At 37.4% G+C, this 20236-nt stretch overlaps 1 long non-coding RNA gene and 1 other non-coding gene across 2 annotated transcripts in view; one reads left to right on the forward strand and one right to left on the reverse strand.

Moving 5' to 3' along the window:
• Window positions 1–16838, forward strand: part of LOC132428173 (uncharacterized) — a 468522-nt gene extending 451684 nt beyond the window's left edge. Inside the window, exon 5 of the long non-coding RNA XR_009520076.1 lies at window positions 16727–16838. This is a non-coding gene — a long non-coding RNA (uncharacterized lncRNA). The remainder of the gene's footprint in view (window positions 1–16726) is intronic.
• Window positions 16839–19573: 2735 nt separating this feature from the next.
• On the reverse strand, window positions 19574–19737 carry LOC132428829 (U1 spliceosomal RNA). The gene has a single exon (XR_009520221.1). It is a non-coding gene; the product is annotated as a U1 spliceosomal RNA (small nuclear RNA).
• Window positions 19738–20236: the final 499 nt, after the last annotated feature.

Here is a 20236-nt window from a genome sequence, read left to right on the forward strand (position 1 = left end):
ATGTAAAGTGTTAATAGAAAGCAGCCCATGATTAAGTTATATAAATAAATGGCACTAATAGTAATTGCTGTGGGATTAGGATGATTACAAAGTCCATGCAGGTTGAAATAACCAGTAAAGAATAAGCCTTTATGTAGACTTTAAGGCATGCTTAGAGAGCTACAAATCCCAAAGAACTGGATTCAGTTGGAGCCAAGATTCAAATGCTTGTGATTTCCTGGCTCTTGGGAGTATCAGATATCCAATGACTTTTCAAATAGGATATCATTTATTTAGGAGTCTCAACTCCAGAACAACTAAACAGTGAAAATTATTCATATAGAATTTTGTAAATGATTACCAGAAATATTGCTTGAACCATGATTTGCTATGGTTCATGATGTGATAATCTGAACTGTATGTACCTCTTGGTGATCTCTCAGGAGCCCAATCCCAAGGCTACAGACAGGATTCTGAGGACCATAAAGGATGATCACAGAGCTCTCAAGTCTTCATATAATTTGGAAAATGTTTAACACTGGCAATCTATTAATCTACATAATGAGAAAAATTGACAATGATACAATGCATCTACAAGATGCTAGGGCTGGGTGAAGTCTGTTTTCATCCTATGCTGGATGAAGTCATATGGTCAACAAATCATCTTTGGTTCTTCTTAACTGGTGACCAGCTTCCATAGCTATTTATATAAAATTTTTTCAGAGTTAAATGCCTACTATTATATGTTTATCTAGCAAGGTGCTGGGAATGACCAGCATTTGCAGTCTGCCAATTGTGGGAACATGAAGATTGATTTCTTTTTTTTTAAATAAATTTATTTGTTTATTTAATTTATTTTATTTTTGGCTGTGTTAGGTCTTTGTTGCTGCACAGGGCCTTTCTCTAGTTGCGGTGAGCAGGGGCTACTCTTCGTTGCAGTGCATGGGCTTCTCATTGCGGTGGCTTCTCTTGTTGCGGAGCACAGGCTCTAGGCACACGGGCTTCAGTAGTTGTGGATGTGGGCTCAGTAGTTGTGGCTCACGGGCTCTAGAGTGCAGGCTCAGTAGTTGTGGCACACGGACTTAGTTGCTCCGCGGCATGTGGGATCTTCCTGGACGAGGGCTCAAACCCGTGTCCCCTGCACTGCACCACCAGGAAATCCCAAAGATTGATTTCTGAAGGGTTGGATGAAAAATACTTGTTAAATACTTCCCTGTACCCTTTTATCACTATATTTGTCAACAAAGCTATTGGCATATGGGTAACATTTGATGAACTTATTATCTCACTGAGGTTCTAGGATCCTTATGCTAGGATTATTTCATCCCATACATGATCCAGAGGTCATTTTTATAGACCCTTATAGAATCATCCTTTATCATCTTAAAGCAGGTGCATGACTTGTCTAGTTTAGACATGCCAGCACTGTTGTCTTTGAAAGCAACAGATGAGTTCCAGATTATTGGACCCATTCATGTGTGTGATTGTGTGTGTGTGTATGTGTGGGTGAGTGTGATATCTGTATCTCTAACTCTACATCTGCATCTGTATCTTTATCTCTACCTCTATCTGCATTATATCTATAACTATATAGATATCATTTCAATACTGATCCAGCAGTTTTTCAGATTTTTAAAAAGCTGCTATAATGTATAACCACTTAAGATAACTTGAGGGAATTTTTTGTTTGACCAAATATGCATTTTCCTGAGACCTCTCTGGAGGGAAGTAGAGCATTTCAACCAGAACCAGGCTTTGGGAAACATGACCACATCTGTATTTCATAATGATTTTGAGCCTAGATTCCAGCTGTCGGGATTTTGTATATTCTGCCAGGGGTATTACCATATTAACTTCTTGTAAAAAAACAAAAACTAAGAAAAAGGAAAAGAAAAACACCAGGCAAAGCTAAGAGATTAGCTTCCTTTATTTGCATGGCTTTTAAAATACTCTTCTGAAACCCTGAATTGAACATCGTCTTACTTGGTTTGCAATCAAACACAAATGGTTGAACCATCATGTCCTGCTAGCACAACTTCAAAAAAGCAAAACAGAAAAGCCAGTGGAGTGGATCAGGGCGTGCCACCCCAAAATATGCCACTTTAACATATTGATTATTTTGAGCTGAACACACCTAAGAAACAATAGTTGCAGGAAGGGTTTTCAGACCTCCCCCTTTTTATCTAAAAGCAGGTTGGTTATAAAATTTCTGACCTCCACCTTTCTACCTAAAAGCACATTGGTCATAAAATTTTCCATGAGAAAAATGTCCTCCCTGTACCAGAAAGAAAGAACATTTTTATCACCAAAGACTGGGAGTTGACACTGAAATGGACCTGTACAGACAAACCTACTAAAATAATCCTTATCTTCTATTAGTGCCTTCATACATTTCCTAGTCACTGTCCCACAGTTTACTGCCCCTAGTCCAAGTCCCTTTGTCTTGTCACATCTCCACAGTTTATCGTCACTTGTGTGAAAAGATATATAAGCTTTTGGGCATAATGATTTCTTCAGTTTTTCATTTTCCTTCTGAGTTCTCTTGTATACATATAAATATATTAAATAAATGGGTATGCCTCTTTTCTGTTAATCTGTTTTATGTCAGTTTAATTCTTAGGCCCAGGCACATAACCTACAAGGATAGAAGGAAGTTTTTCCTCCCCTGCAGCAAGAGCACTTTGAGAATATTCATTTGCTTAAAGCAGTGGATGAGGTAGGCATCCAGTTTTTATTGGCTATTCACCAGATCATAGCACTTAAGGAAAAACAACTCAGCATGTTATACTTTCCAAAATATTGACATGATACATGTAGCTCTGAACAAAGGACTTACTTTCTTAATTTAGAACAGGTTTTCAATAGATTGTAGTCAAGAAAGCCTAAGAGGATGAAACATGTATGGGTTTTAAAATCAGATACACCTGGGATTAAATCCTGTTTATACCGTATATTTGCTGTTTGTTTGGGGTAAGTTATTTCACTTCCCTGATCTTATTTCTCCTTTGCAAAATTAAGGTAATGATCCTACCAAGTGGGACTGTTTTACATATTAAAGGAAATAATATATGTAAAGATCTTAGGACACAGCAGATATTCAATAAGAATTAGCTCCCCTCCACCCCCATCCCCAATTATTTGCCATGAATAGTAACTTAATCTGGAAACAATGCTCAGAATACATCCTAGATTTTATCCAGTTAATTCAAATACCACATGCGAAAACATATATTTCAAAACAATTTATGCATCTAACCTTGCCATCCCTATACAAATGAATTTTTCTTCAAACTAATGTTGTGAATAACAGAAGATTGGCATGTCATTTGGCATTTGTTTTAGAGAATCCTTCCTTTGTTGATAAAAAGGGTGAATTTTAATGCTTGAAGCAAGTGAAGCAGAGTTAGGAGCTTACTTTTTTGAGCTTCCTTTGACTCTTATGTCCATTGGACCACCAATTTTGCTTCTTTCACTTAGAAAGAATAAGCAAGGAAACTCACAAAAATATTAAAGCAAGCCAGTTTCCCCTCCCCCACCACATGAACCATGTGGTATTTGATGCAAATGTGGATTATAAGACTCCAGAGAAAGTTTGTGGAAAAACAGAGATCTGAAACCATAGCATTATGGAATATCTTCTAGGGAACTTTTCAATCATGAAGGCGTCCTTGATAAATTTCTGGTGAATCCTGATGGGAGAATACAGAAAGCAGATAATTGGAGGCTCTTCTATCTTCTACCTGGAGAGTAGAAGGTAGACCCCTAGGTTTCTGGGGTGGGGGGAGGGTGATAATCCTTTTGTTTACATAATTCTGAAAAGGGGCGTTTAATTTTAAACATTGGTTTGAAAATAATTTTAATTATGTAAATAATATAACTAATGGAAAATTTAAAAGAAGGGAAAAAAAGTGACCATTAATCCCAGTACCTTAAAACAATTACGATAACAATGAGCTGATGTTTTATACAGCTTACACAGTTATAATCATAATATAAATAATCTACTTCTTTTAACACTCTTCATACTTTCCACCTTGAATATAGATTTTATAATGATTGATTTAACACTAGCCTCATATTTCACTTGATGTTTGTAACAATTTACTTAACTACTTTCCTACTTTTAGACATTTAAATTGTTTCTAAAGGAGTTGTTTTAAGGATTGTGACAAATATTTCTAAATGCCCGAGTATTTAAAACAAAAAATGAAAACAATAACGAAAAAACAGACAGTCATTTAATGACAAAGGTGGAAGGGCAGCCACTTACCTAGAACCACCTCTATGGCCCTCTGGTCTAGGGGTCATCCCACCTCTGATTAAACACTTCTGTTACCATACTCGGGTTTGGCTGGTCACTGCCGAAAAGCCAAGAGGCAAGTGTTGGTAGAAAGAAAAGTTGCTTTAATCAGAAAAACTGGCAATCTGGGAGAAGGCAGACCTGTGTCCCGAAAACCAACTCTGAAGATGCTGCTCAGCCACAAAAGTTTTTAAAGGGAAAGTTTTAAAGGGGAGGTAATTTCAGTTAATCATGGAGATAGGGGATCAGACTCATCACCATCTCCCACTGCATGCAGGCTTGTCAACGCCTCGCGATCTTTCTTCAGATGCTGTCTTGTTCCATGGTTTGTTTGTGAGATTACTGAAGGGGAAGCTAGGGAAGAGATCTGGTCATCTGTTAATTACTTATTCTTCATTTCTACTTCTTCGATCTGTCAACTACAAATTGGCACTTGCCATTGGCACTTTCCATCTGCCTCTACAAGGATTAAATCATGTGCTGCTGCAACTGCTGACTTTCAACACCCTCTGAAAGGAATACAGGGTGGAGAGTAGAAATGAGGCACTTTGTGCTCTGGGAAAAACTGGCAGAACCGGTCTTCAGACCGTTATTTTCAGGAGCCGATTTTATGAGCCCAATTTTTGTATCTCCTCATATCTAGAAAAGCACAAAAATCCTTCATGGTGATGTCTGCTCCTCGTGACTAGCAGTAACCTTCATGAGACTAGCAGAAACCTTCTGCAAAAAAAATGTGCTTCATTGCATGTACATCAAAATCACATATATACTGACCTTTCCCCTTAGCTCTTTGGAGCAGTTTCTCAGAGCTCTCTGATGCTGTGTCCCAGGCTATAGTCCTCATTTTGTCCCAAATAAAACTTAACTCTCAACTCTCACATTGTGCACTTTTAAAAATTGACAATCTATGGAAAGAACCAACAGATTAGGCAAGGTATTGTGTGATCAAAAGATTTGAAAGGTGTGCTTTGGGCTGGAGATGAGTAGAGCATGGGGGTGCCTGGTTTAAGGTTAGTTACAATATAGCTTTGCTCAAGTGACAAGACGAAAAGGACCTCCTTCAGAGAGCTCGTTCCTGCAGAGAGCTCTTTCTTGCCAAAAGTTGCTTACACTTCCAGAGGGTGACAAGGATCAAGCCCAAGACACAGTTCTGAAGCAGAGGATCTGGTGGCTTCCTGGAGCTATCTTCCAAATGGCGTCTGTAAATACATGTGTACTTCTAAGGAACTGTTGAGTTCTCCCTACTGTTTTAGGAAAACAAACTATTTTGGTTGTTGAAGGGTTTTTTTTTTTTTTTTTGGCTGTTGTTTTACATCCCAAGGATAAGTTGCTTTCTCTTCATCAGCAGTTTCCATAGTATATGGAGCAGAAGTCTCCAACTGGCAACCCAGGGGCTAATCATGGCTGCAGATCTGTTTGGTTTAGCCCAAACAGGGTTAAAATTATATGTTAAATTAGTTGCCAACGTTTAAAATTCAAGAGATTTAACATACAGACCTAGATTTTTTTGTATCTTTTGAACAACTGGAGGATCTGGTAATATAGAACCTGTATTTTTACTTCCCGAAAATAGCCTGGACCTCACTAGTATCTGTGCCTAAAAGAAAGGATATTTTTTTCCTTTACCTCTGGCCAGCATCATTTATTTAAATTATTTTCCTCGCCTCTGTGACATCTGAATTTACAACTCTCATGTGCTGGATAACTTTTGTCTTTGTGCCTTTGTATCTGCACAAAGATAGAAATACAAGTGAGGAACAAGCAACAGGGGCACAGATTGACTTTTATTTAGGATAGAAAGCTGTTAAACAATTATAACGATACTTAGTAAATGCAATAGTTGTGTGTGATCTTTACAAGCACAGAGCATAAAAGAAATATGCTGAAGGTAAAAGAAGATGATATGGAGCCACTACTAAAACACTGACTCAGCCCTGAACCAGGGAAGGTTTCGCATTCTACAGAGAAACAAGTAAACACATACCCGTGGTCAAGATGGGTACGTGTTTATTTGTTTGCATGGCTAAATTAGCATAGGGAGATTTGCCAAAGGATGCTCATCCTACAAAGGACTTAGTTCTTCTCAATTATTCCTTTTATTTGATTTCATTTTATTTTATTTTTGGCATTTGGATTAATCTCCACTCAGGCATTCATCTATAGGAAAAGAAAAAGCAAAACATTAACTGGTATCAAGTCACATACGGTGACAGAATTGTCATCTTAATGGAAATATGGAAACTGATGTGACATTTTTACTTGGCTTTATTAAACTACTTCGAACACAAGTGTAATCAAACACTGGATTTAACAGATTTTTATGATTCATTTTATATTATGTACACAAAAAAATTACTAACAATAATCTGATGAACTCCAATATACCCAACCCTCTGCTTATGAAATAATCCATTTAAAGAAAAGTTAATTCCCTCTGCACCCTTGCTCTATCACATGTTCTTCCCTACCCCCAACCCTAAGGTAATCCTTATTCTATATTTAATGTTCATTACTTTTAAGGATGACATTTTATTAGAGAGATTCACTGATCAATTATATTTCTTCTTATACTTCAAATTTATATAAATGGCATTATACTTACACATTGTTCTATACCTTGCTTTTTTTTGTTCAACTTTTGAGATTCAACCATGTTAATATTCAGAGTTCTAGCTCATTCATTTTGGCTGCTGTGTGGCATTTTTTGTAAATATACATCTGAAGAATATAATATTTTCCAATTTTTTACTAGTAAAAATATTTCTGCCTTGAATATACTGACCTTATTTTTAATGCACCCCTTAAACCTATGAGGGCAATTGCAGCTGGCTCATAGGATTTATATCTTTTCCACATCACTAGATTTTGCCAAATTCTTTCCAGTGAGTTATACCTATTAACACTCATACTAGCATTGTAAGAGAGTTGTTTTGCTATAACATTGTCAATACCTAAAAAAAAAATTACTTAACAAAAACCAAGAGGTATAAAGTGGTATTTCAAAGAAGAACTACAATCCTGCAGCCTGTGGAACAAAAACCACATTCACAGAAAGATAGACAAGATGAAAAGGCAAAGGGCTATGTACCAGATGAAGGAACAAGATAAAACCCCAGAAAAACAACTAAATGAAATGGAGATAGGAAACCTTCCAGAAAAAGAATTCAGAATAATGACAGTGAAGGTGATGCAGGGCCTTGAGAAAAAAATGGAGGCAAAGATCAAGAAGAGGCAAGAAATGTTTAACAGAGACCTAGAAGAATTAAAAAACAAACACCTAGAAGAATTAAAGGACAAACAAACACAGATGAACAATACAATAACTGAAATGAAAAATGCACTAGAAGGAATCAATAGCAGAATAACTGAGGCAAAAGAACGGGTAAGTGACCTGGAAGACAGAATGGTGGAATTCTCTGCCACAGAACAGAATAAAGAAAAAAAGAATGAAAAGAAATGAAGACAGCCTAAGAGACCTCTGGAACAACATTAAATGCAACAACATTCACATTATAGAGGTCCCAGAAGGAGAAGAGAGAGAGAAAGGACACAACAAAATATTTGAAGAGATTATAGTTGAAAACTTCCCTAACATGGGAAAGGAAATAGCCACCCAAGTCCAGGAAACGCAGAGAGTCCCAGGCAGGATAAACCCAAGGAGAAACATGCCGAGACACATAGTAATCAAACTGACAAAAATTAAAGACAAAGAAAAATTATTGAAAACAACAAAGGAAAAATGACAAATAACATACAAGGGAACTCCCATAAGGTTAACAGCTGATTTCTCAGCAAAAACTCTACAAGCTCCAAGGGAGTGGCATGATATATTTAAAGTGATGAAAGGGAAGAAACTACAACCAAGATTACTCTACCTAGCAAGGACCTCATTCAGATTTGACGGAGAAATCAAAAGCTTTACAGACAAGCAAAAGCTAAGAGAATTCAGCACCACCAAACCAGCTCTACAACAAATGCTAAAGAGACTTCTGTAAGTGGGAAACACAAGAGAAGAGAAGGACCTACAAAAACAAACCCATAACAATTAAGAAAATGGTAATAGGAACATACATATCGATAACGGCCTTGAATGTGAATGGGTTAAATGCTCCAACCAAAAGACACAGGCTTGCTGAATGGATACAAAAACAAGACCTGTATATATGCTGTCTACAAGAGACCCACTTCAGGCCTAGGGACACATACAGACTGAAAGTGAGGGGATGGGAAAAGATATTCCATGCAAATGGAAATCAAAAAAAAGCTGGAGTAGCAATACTCATATCAGATAAAATAGACTTTAAAATAAAGAATGTTATGAGAGACAAGGAAGGACACTACATAATGATCAAGGAATCAATCCAAGAAGAATATATAACAATTATAAATATATATGCATCCAACATAGGAGCACCTCAATACATAATGCAACTGCTAACAGCTATAAAAGAGGAAATCAACAGTAACACAATAGTAGTGGGGGACTTTAACACCTCACTTACAGCAATGGACAGATCATCCAAAATGAAAATAAATAAGGAAACACAGCTGTAAATGACACAATAGACCAGATAGATTTAATTGATATTTATAGGACATTCCATCCAAAAACAGCAGATTACACTTTCTTCTCAAGTGCACATGGGACATTCTCCAGGGTTGATCACATCTTGTGTCACAAATCAAGCCTCAGTAAATTTAAGAAAATTGAAATCATATCAAGCATCTTTTCTGACCACAGCGCTATGAGATTAGAAATCAATTACAGGGAAAAAAACAATCAAAAAACACAGACACATGGAGGCTAAAAAATATGTTACTAAATAACCAAGAGATCACTGAAAAAATCAAAGAGGAAATCAAAAATACCTAGAGACAAATGACAACGAAAACATGACAATCCAAAGCCTATGGGATGCAGCAAAAGCAGTTCTAAGAGGGAAGCCTTAGAGCAATACAAGCCTACCTCAAGAAACAAGAAAAATCTCAAATCAACAATCTAACGTTACACCTAGAGGAACTAGAGAAAGAAGAACAAACAAAACCCAAAGTTAATAGAAGGGAGGAAACCATAAAGATCAGAGCAGAAATAAATGAAATAGAAACAAAGTAAACAATAGTAAAGATCAATAAAGCTAAAATCTGGTTCTCTGAGAAAATAAAATTGATAAACCATTAGCCAGACTCATCAAGAAAAAGAGGGAGAGGACTCAAATCAGTAAAATTAGAAATGAAAAGGAGAAGTTACAACAGACACCTCAGAAATACAAAGCATCATAAGACACTGCTACAAGCAACTCTATGCCAATAAAATGCACAAGCTGAAAGAAATGGACAAATTCTTAGAAAGGTATAACCTTACAAGACTGAACCAGGAAGAAATAGAAAATATGAACAGACCAATCACAAGTACTGAAATGGAAACTGTGATTAAAAATCTTCCAGCAAACAAAAGTCCAGGACCAGACGGCTTCACAGGTGAATTCTATCAAACATTTAAAGAAGAGCTAACACCAATCCTTCTCAAACTCTTCCAAAAAATTGCAGAGAAAGGAATACTCCCAAACTCATTCTATGAGGCCACCATCACCCTGATACCAAAACCAGACAAAGATACTACAAAAAAAGAAAATTACAGACCAATATCACTGACAAATATAGATGCAATAATCCTCAACAAAATACTAGCAAACAGAATCCAACAACACATTAAAAGAATCATACACCATTATCAAGTGGGATTTATCTCGCAGATGCAAGGATTATCAATATATGCAAATCAATGTGATACACTATATTAATAAATTGAAGAAGAAAAACCATATGATCATCTCAGTAGATGCAGAAAAAGCTTTTGAAAAAATTCAACACCATTTATGATAAAAAGTCTCCAGAAAGTGGGCATAGAGGGAACCTACTTCAACCCATATATGACAAACCCACAGCAAACATCATTCTCAATGGTGAAAAACTGAAAGCATTTCCTCTAAGATCAGGAACAAGATAAGGATGTCCATTCTCACCACTATTATTCACCATAGTTTTGGAAGTCCTAGCCATGGCAATCAGAGAAGAAAAAGGAATAAAAATTGGAAAAGAAGAAGTAAAACTGTCACTGTTTGCAGATGACATGATACTATACATAGAGAATCCGCCACCAGAAAATTACTAGAGCTAATCAATGAATTTGCTAAAGTTGCAGGATACTAATTAATGCACAGAAATCTCTTGCATTTCTATACACTAATGATGAAAAATCTGAAAGAGAATTTAAAGAAACACTCCCATTTACCATTGCAACAAAAAGAATAAAATACCTAGGAATAAACCTACCTAGTGAGGCAAAAGACCTGTATGTGGAAAACTATAAGACACTGATGAAAGAAATTAAAGATGATACAAACAGATAGAGAGGTGTACCATGTTGTTGGAAGAACCAACATTGTGAAAATGGCTATACTACCTACAGCAATCTACAGATGCAATGCAATCCCTATCAAATTACCAATGGCATTTTTTTTTTTTTTTTGCGGTACGCGGGCCTCTCACTGTTGTGGCCTCTCCTGTTGCAGAGCACAGGCTCCGGACGCTCAGGCTCAGCGGCCATGGCTCACGGGCCCAGCCGCTCTGCGGCATGTGGGATCCCCCCGGACCAGGGCACGAACCCACGTCCCCTGTATCAGCAGGTGGACTCTCAACCACTGTGCCACCAGGGAAGCCCTATTGTCTGTTTACGGCTGCATTTGTATGGTTCCTACATATGGTCTAATTCTCTTTGCTGTGCTTTTAAGAGAAAGCAATGGAAACAATCTCCATATGAGTTCATAATAGTCATCCTTGAACTTGGACTTACATTTCTCTGTATGAATCTGTGAATAGGTTTAAGTGTCTTCTGCATTTTCTCTCTGGTAACTGGTAGCACTTAGTATTTAGTGGGAAAACCCAGAGTTAAATAGATCCTTGGGGAAGGTGAGAGAGTGGTGCCTGAGGAAACCATCTTAGCCTCAACATTTACGTGAACTTTGCTTTCTTTTTCTGCAATAGACCAAAGTTGGCTTTAACATTACGACATGTTGTTTTTTTTAAATTTTACTGGAGTATGGTTGATTTACAATGTTGTGTTAGTTTCAGGTGTACAGCAAAGTGATTCAGTTATACATATATTCATTCTTTTTTAGATTCTTTCCTCATATAGGTTATTACAGAATATTGAGTAGAGTTCCCTATGCTATACAGTAGGTCCTTGTTGGTTATCTATCTTATATATAGTAATGTGTGTGTGTTCATCCTAAGCTCCTGATTTATCCCTCCCCCCATGACATGTTTTAAATGACTTATAATCAAGTCAAATTTGTGCTTTAAAGAGGTGCACATGCTTATCCCATGTCTTCTTGCAAGCACAAGCACATGGGGCAAACACCAGTGTGCTGCCTGCCCCAAGTTGAGACGCACAAGGGTAAAGGACCTGGTTCTGCTCTACAAGATCATTCATTTCATAAATCCTTAATGAGGACTGACTACATGCCTGCCACTAGGTGAGGTTGGGAATACAGCAGTGAACAACACTTAAGACTTAGAGTTTAGTACTAATCAGTCTATACCTATAGATATTTCTTCCCTGTGTATAGATAACACTAATGCAAACAAGCCAATGAAAGTACTGAGTACTGGAAGGGATGAAGGATGAAGGTTGGTCCAGGTGGTGGAGGAGATCTGCAAGTAGGAATAGAAACTTGGTGGCATATTAACTGAGAAGCTGCATATGGGTGTCAGTTATTAACAGGGTTGACACTGCAAGGCACCTCCTTTTAGAACTTAAAGTTTCTCCAAGCACTAGCTTCTCCTCTTGGACAGTGTTAGGGATTAAATTGGGTGCCCTTCAAATTCATGCTGCAGTCCTTTAGGGAAGTAATTAAGTTTAAATAAAGTCATAAAGGTGGGGCCCTAATCTGATAGGATTGATATCCTTATCAGAAGAGGAAGAGATAGCAGAGATCTCTCCCTTTCCATGTAATCACAGAGGAAAAGCCTTGTAAGCACACAGTGAGAAGGCAGTTGTCTACAAGCCAGGAAGAAAGACCTCACCAGAAACCAACCCTGGCACCATAATCTTGGACTTCCAGTCTCCAGAACTGTGAGAAAATAAAATTCTGTTGTTTAAGTAACACATTCTGTGATATTTTGTTATGGCAGTTTGAGCTAACTAATATAGACTGCCATCATGATATGATTCATTCATTCAAAAGAGGTTGACCGAGCATCACCTACTATGTGTCTAGTGCTGTGACCAAAACAGGCAAAATCTCTGCATTTGGGGAGCTTACACTCTACTGGAGAGAGACAGACAATATACAGAATGCATAAGTAAAATATGTAATATGTATAGTGAATGGTGATAAATGATATGGAGAAAAATAAAGCAGAGAAAGAGGGACAAGGAGTACCAGGGGGCAGGAATAAGATACAAGAGGGGTTTGAAAATATAATGAATAAACATAATTTCTATTTAAAAAATACATTTTATTTCCCTATGCTGAGAATAGAGTAAAGAGGGAGAGCAGTGGGAGTTCCCTGGTGGCCTAATGGTTAGGATTTGGTGCTTTCACTGCAGAGGCCAGGGTTCGATCCCTGGTCGGGGAAGCATCCCACATGCCACTCGGTGTGGCCAAAATACGCGCGCGCACACACACACACACACACACACATATACACACACACAAGAGGGAGGGCAGTTAGGGGTCAATTGTAATCATCAAAACAAAATATGATCACCTTGAACCAGGATGATAGTGCTGGGAATGATAAGAAAATGTCAGATTTTGGATTTTGAAGGCAGAGCCATCCAGATTAAATTTAGATAGAAAAAGAAAAGAGTGAAGGATGACTTCAAGGTTATTGGCCTAAGTAACTGGAACGATAAGAGTTGTCATTAATTGAGATGGGGAAGACAATGGAAAGGAGATGGTACATGAAGATCAAGAGTTTAGTTGTGGGCATGAGTTCCACAAGACTGTCATCCAAGTGGAGATGCTAAGTAGACATTAGATACATGAGTCTGGGGTTCAGAGGAGCTGCCTGGATTGTACTGTACATGGTAGGTAAAAATTTGGGGGAGCCTTCAATGCATATATGGTATTAAAGGCACTAAAGTCTGGAGAAAATTAAGGATACAAGATTGAGTTCTGAGATTCCAATAATAAGAGATTGGGGAAATGAAGAATGAGCAAAGAAGGCAGAGAAGCAATTCAAGTCAGTTCTCTCAAGTCAGAACATGCAGTCTTGAAGCCAAAAGGAGATAACGTATCAAGCAGAAATGGTGAGGTCCTATGAAAAGGAGTTAGAATCAGTGGACTGGAGGTTCTAGCAGGGCTGAAGAATTACTGGAGTCAGGGCATTATAGCAAGGTAGAAGGAATTTAGGTAGATGCAGTAAGAATTTGGGGAGCTTGAAACTGAGTTGATGGAGGGTTGTAGTTAGTTCTTGATTATGACAAAGTGTAGGTGTGAGCATGGGAATGACTGGCTGAAGTGTGGAGGACAAGGTATAACTTCCAGGACATTACAGATGAGGGGTAAATTATCTGAGAGTCCAGAGTCTTGGAATGTGGGTATTCAAAGCACCAAAATGTGGCTAGTATTTGAAGAGTGTGATAGCAATCCAGTAGTTAAAGTCATCCAGAATGAGGGGTATAAACTGTGAAGTGGTGGGTGGTATAGTTTGATGACACTACATAAAAAGCTGGGGTTCTAAAGAAAGATTGGAAAGAGAGTGGTCTGGAAGCAGCATGAGGAGCAAAGATGACTCAGCCCATTTCCAGGGCCCATGGTAGAAGGGGGTGGGAAAGGAAACAGCTGTCACTTTAGAGGGACCAAAGAGAGAGTCTTCAGTGGGGGTCAGATTTCCATTAGAGCAAAAAGGTGAACCTTCTGAAGAAAATCTTCAGAAGAATTTGAGTGTTTTATTGATGACTGATACTAAAGTTCCAGAAGGCATTGGAAGGGTGTCAAGGGTCCGAAAATTGGAGAGTGTACAGAGCCATATGTGGATTTGATTCTAGGGGTTGAAGGGTGACTTGGGAATCCTAGATATTCTCAAGTGTCTAACATTACAGGAATGGAGGGCATAAAAAGAATCATCCAGATGGTGGGAGACTGGGAAGGACAAGTGGTTGGGAGGAGGCATAGTCTTTATAGAAGCCTGTGGAAGAATTCTTTGTCCCTCCCTTTCACTCCTCCCAGGGGAGGCCTGAAGGCTGGGGAGGCTTAGTCTTACGTGGAATGTGTGCAGTGGAAATATATCCTGTAATTTTGGAGATTTTAAAATATTGAAGTATAGTTGATTTACAATGTTGTGTTAGTTTCTGGTGTACAGCAAAGTGATTCAGTTTATATGTATTCTTTTTCATATTCTTTTCCATTGGGGTTTATTATAGGATATTGAATCTAGTTCCCTGTGATATACAGTAGGACTTTGTTGTTTATGTGTTTTATATATAGTAACTTGTATCTGCTAAACCCAAACTCCTAATTTATCCCTCCCCCACCCCCTATCCCCTTTGGTAATCATAAATTTGTTTTCTATATCTGTGAGTCTGTTTCTCTTTTGTAAATAGGTTCATTTTGTGCCATATTTGAGATTCCACATATAAGTAATATCATATGGTATTCATCCTTCTCTTTCTGACTTACTTCACTTCGTATGATAATTTCTAGGTCAGTCCATGTTGCTGCAAATGGCATTATTTCATTCTTTTTAATGGCTGAGTAATATTCCATTGTGTATACATACCATACCTTCTTTATCCATTCATCTGTCAATGGACACTTAGGTTGCTTCCACATCTTGGCTATTGTAAATAGTGCTGCTGTAAACATTGGGGTGCATGTATCTTTTTGAATTATAGTTTTGTCTGGATATATGCCCAGGAGTGGGATTGCTGGATCATATAGCAACTCCATTCTTAGTTTTTTAAGGAACCTCCATACTGTTTTCCATAGTGGCTGCACCAATTTACATTCCCACCAATAGTGTTAGGAGGGTTCCCTTTTGTCCACACCCTCTCCAGCATTTGTTATTTGTAGACTTTCTAATGATGACCATTCTGACCTGTGTGAGGTGGTACCTCATTGTAGTTTTGATTTTCATTTCTCTAATGATGTTGAACATCTTTTCATGTGCCTCTTGGCCATCTATATGCCTTCTTTGGAGAAATGTCTATTTAGGTCTTCTGCTCATTTTTTTATTGGCTTGTTTGATTTTTTGTCATTGAGTTGTATGAGCTGTTTGCATATTTTGGAAATTAATTTTTGAGATTTAAATGTCAAATTTTACTCAGCTTACTGATATTTAGAATACAAACTTTATTTCTCTCTCACACATATTTCTGATACTTATTCTAAGCATTACATGCCCACAAGCAGCTCTTTAGTGTTTCCTGGCAAAGGTTTTTCTTCCATGCATAGAGAGTAGCCATGGCCTTGCTACATTTCTAAACATGTTCATACTAAAGGAAGATGTCCTTTCCCAAGGTGGGAGTAATTCCCTTGGATAATTGTTTGAAGAGAGCAAACATTTCTCTCTGCTAAATGCTCTGAGTCCCCCACTTAGCCACCAAAGCAAATAAGCACAGGTTAGGAAATATAAACAGGCATCTTTACAGACAGTATGAACAGATCATAATTTATCATTTATTAATTATAGCTAGCAAATCTGTTTCCAGATAGCAGCTTATGATAATAAAATATACAATAAAGTTGTTAAAATTAACAGAAAATTCAAAATATTGATAGAAAAATAAACCACCATATACTAATCATTCAGGTTAATGACTTACTATAACAAACATTAAATTTTTTTCTGAGCCTCCTAGAGGTCAAAGCAAAAAGGGATGAATTATAAGGTTCTTATGCACTTTATGATAGGACTAATGATATTTTTGGGTGCCTGTTATGTGTCACTTTTGTTATAATATAAACCTTACAACCACCCCATGAGATTAATTCACCATCCCCATTTTAATATGAGGAAATGGAGATTCATAAAAGGAAAGTGCCTTTGCCAAGATCAAATGACTGGAAATCATAAAAGTATTTTGTCTACAGCTGAACCCTGTCTTTGTTCTTTCTAAAATCCAGGAACATGGTAATAAATTTTAACTTAGTAAAGGTGTTTCTGCAAATCTTCCTTTGATATCATTGCCTGGGAGCAAAAGGAAAGGAAAAATTTGATATTCAATCATTGTAGTCTGTAGGCAATTATTTTCCTTGCCATGACCAGCAACAGGTTGTAAACTTTTTATCAGTTTCTACTTGCCAGAATATCAGGAAGGATAGTTTGTTAGAGTGAAGAACAGTGTTTTAAATAATGGTTTCTTCTTCTTAAGTGCTTTCTACATTCTAATAATAAAATTAATTAAATCCACACTCTTTGTTATTTACTCTGTGTTAGTTTCCTGGGACTGCTGTAAGAAATTTCCACAAACTGGATGGCTTAAAACAATGAGAATTTATTTCTCTCATAGTCCTGGAGGCCAGAAGTCCAAAAATTAAGATATCAGCAGGAGCACATTTCCTATTGAGGCTCAAGGTGAGAATCCCTTATTTGTCTCTTCCAGATTCTGGTGATTGTTGTCATTCTTTTACTTGTAGCTACATCACTCCAGTCTCTGCCTCTGTGATCATATTGCCTCCTCTCCTGTGTGTCTGTGACTGATATCTCTCCTTATAAGGACACCACTTGTAATTAGAGCACACCTGGATAATCCAAGATAATCTCTGTCTCTAAAGACCCTTAACTTCATCATATTTTTGCCATAAAATATAATATTCACTTTTTTGCCATATAAGGTAATATTCATATATTCAAAGATCAGAAAGTGAATATATCTTTGGGGTTTCATTTTTTCAGTTTGCCACAATTTTCTTTCTGGCTGCCAAAGTTTCATCTCTGTCCCACATGCAAAATACGGCCAGCCCATTCCAACATCTTCAAAAGTCTTAACTCATTTTAGTAACCACTCAAGTCCAAAATTTCATCTAAAGAACATTAGCTCAAAAGCCCCAGATCTCATCCTGTAAATAATCTAAATCAAGTATAGGTGACAGTCGGGCATGATTCCTCCTGGGGCAAAATTTATCTCCATCTATCTATGTGTGAGACCAGAAAACAAGCTATCTACTTCCAAAATTCAATTTGAAGACAGGTATACTATAACAGTTATAGACATGCTCATTCCAAAAGAATGAAAGTGGAAGGAATAAAGGGGTTACCAGTTCTAAGCAAGTTCCAAATCCTGCAAGACAAATATCAGGTTTCTAGTCCTAGGAATAATCCTCTGTCACTCAGCTCTGTACCCCTTTGCATCCATGTCTCCACCCTTCAAAGTCATTCTTCCTTTTCCTTGAAGGTTAGCACACTTTTGTAGCTGAGTAGATTTATAAGCATGTTTCCTGTTTGCAGAATTTAGGGAGTCCAGCAGACTTTTTTCATGTTGTTTTATCTCTCTTTCTGTCCAAACTGACAGTGTTTCTCCTGAGGTAACATTCTTAAAAACTTTGTGGGTCTCCTGTGTGTTATAGGTATTCCCATCATTAAATAAGAGGGCCCTCCACAGATCTTTCTCGGATAATCCCATCTTAATTCCTGGCTTCCTTGAGATGATTGAGTAGATCCATGAGTCACACACCTGATCTCTTTAGCTAGAGGTTGTCCAACTGTATCTTTAGACTTCTCTCCAGGGCATGCTCTCCTAACAGTGAATCTCCTAATTTTGGCATCATTTGCAATTTGGATAGGCTGAGAATTTCTCAAATCATCAAGTTCTGGTTTCTTTTTGTTTAACAGTTATTTCTTTATTTCTTTCCTCTTTCATTTAATCATGAGCAGCAAGAAGAAACTAGGTCACACCTTCAACATTTTGTTTAGATGTCCAAGATTTTTGTTTACAAATTCTGCTTTCTATACAACTGTAGGATGCTGTTCTCCCTTATAAGGACATTGTGATGGTATTTAGGGCCCACCTGGCTATAATCCAGGATAAGGTTCACCTTTCAATATCCTTAACTTAATCATATCTTTTGCCCTTATTTTTTAATATAAAGTAATATTCACAGGTTAGGGATTAGGAAGTGGATATATCTTGAGGGAGGAGGGCATATTTTCAGCCTACCACAAGCTGCAAAATCATTACCCTTCAGGGGAAAAGCGTTTTTTGTAAGATTGTACCACCAGAGGTAGATTCAATCCACCTGATCAGTTAGCTCTTGTTTAGAGGAGAGGTTTTGATTTTAAATCTGAAAGATACTCTACACATATATCAGTAGAATAGGAGAGAAAGTAAAGCATGGTTATTATTTCACGATGAGGCTCATGCCTGTTTATACCAGGGACATATGAAGATTTGAAAGTTGAGGGCTAGTGTAAGAAAATGAAGAGGCAGAGGCAGAATTAGGCAGACTGTTGCCATGGTGATACAATTAGTATCTCACACACACACACACACACACACACACACACACACCAAAAAAATACAAATCAGAGCATGTATTTGCAGTGCTCTGAATTTTGCTTTTTAAATTAAAAACATACCTTAGGGATCTCCCCAAATCATCATCTATAGAGTGATTCTTCATTCTTCTAATGGCTGCCTCTTATACTATTCTGTGTATGTACCAAGAGTAATGTAATTCCTTACTGGATGACATTTTTCCTCCAGTTTTCTGGTTATTCTATGAACATCCTTGCATATATGTCTTTGCACACATGTGTGAGAAGCTATCCAAGTCAGGGCCCACTTATTTACCTAACTCCTTTGGGGGTGTCATTCACACCGTAATCTATGGGAATGGAACTGCCTGAAGTTGGGCCGTGTGTTAGCCTGCAAGGCTGTTCTCAGTGGCTGTGAGTGAGATACTTTCCCAGAGATGAAATGCTAGTTCTAAAGTTAGAGTATGTAAAACATGAGTCTGTATTCATTTACAGTGTCATTAACAGTGAGTGCTTGTGATGACCTGTTTTCTGCATGGCTTCTAAAATGTGCAACACACAATCCTACAGAAACAGTTGCTCCTGAAGTTGTGCAACACGTGAAATAGGGTGGCCCTGATTTCTCAAAACTCTATAATCAGACTGATTTAAGTAGACTATTAAGTAAAAAATAGTATCCTCTTAAAATTTGCACTTATGTAATTACAAAGGTGTTTGGGCATGTTTTATATATTTATAATCTGTTTATAGGTATGTGTGTGTCTGTGTGTAACCTCTTTGTTCATACTATTTGCCTATTTTTTTTTTTATCAGGGGAGGGCACAAACGCAGTCCCCCACTACCACAAATTATGCAGTCGAGTTTCCCCCATTTGGGGAAATCGCAGGGGTCAGCACATCCGGAGTGCAATGGATAAGCCTCGCCCTGAGAAAACCACCTTCGTGATCATGGTATCTCCCCCGCCAGGTAAGTATTATTTGCCTATTTCTTTTCTTGAGGGATTATAGATCAAGACTTTTATTAAAGACTTAAAGATGAAAAATAATTTATTTCAAATGTGCTGGATATAATTTTTCAGTGTCATTCTATTGACCACTAAAAATTTAATACAGTTTGAGTTGCATGTCTTTTGTATAAATACCATTTCCATTATATGGTAATAGAAATATCCTGTGTTTCCTTTTTAATCCTTTTTAGCCTTTAGTAATTTAAGGAGTGTGTTCAATATTGATATCCAATTTTGTTTTCATTTTTCTCCAAATGGTTTATTATTTTCTGACGCCATTCACTTAATAACACACATTTTCTTACTGACTGGAAGTGTACATTTATTGTATGCTGAATTCCCATGTATATTTTAGTTGGTAACACCTTTATAACTGAGCCAAAAGAAGAGCAGAGTTATACAAAATATGATGGAGGAAAAATAGTGGATTCCATTTGGGATATGTTCATATGAGTTATATTTCGGAC

This window comes from Delphinus delphis, chromosome 7, assembly GCF_949987515.2.
Source record: "Delphinus delphis chromosome 7, mDelDel1.2, whole genome shotgun sequence".
NCBI lineage: Eukaryota > Metazoa > Chordata > Mammalia > Artiodactyla > Delphinidae > Delphinus > Delphinus delphis.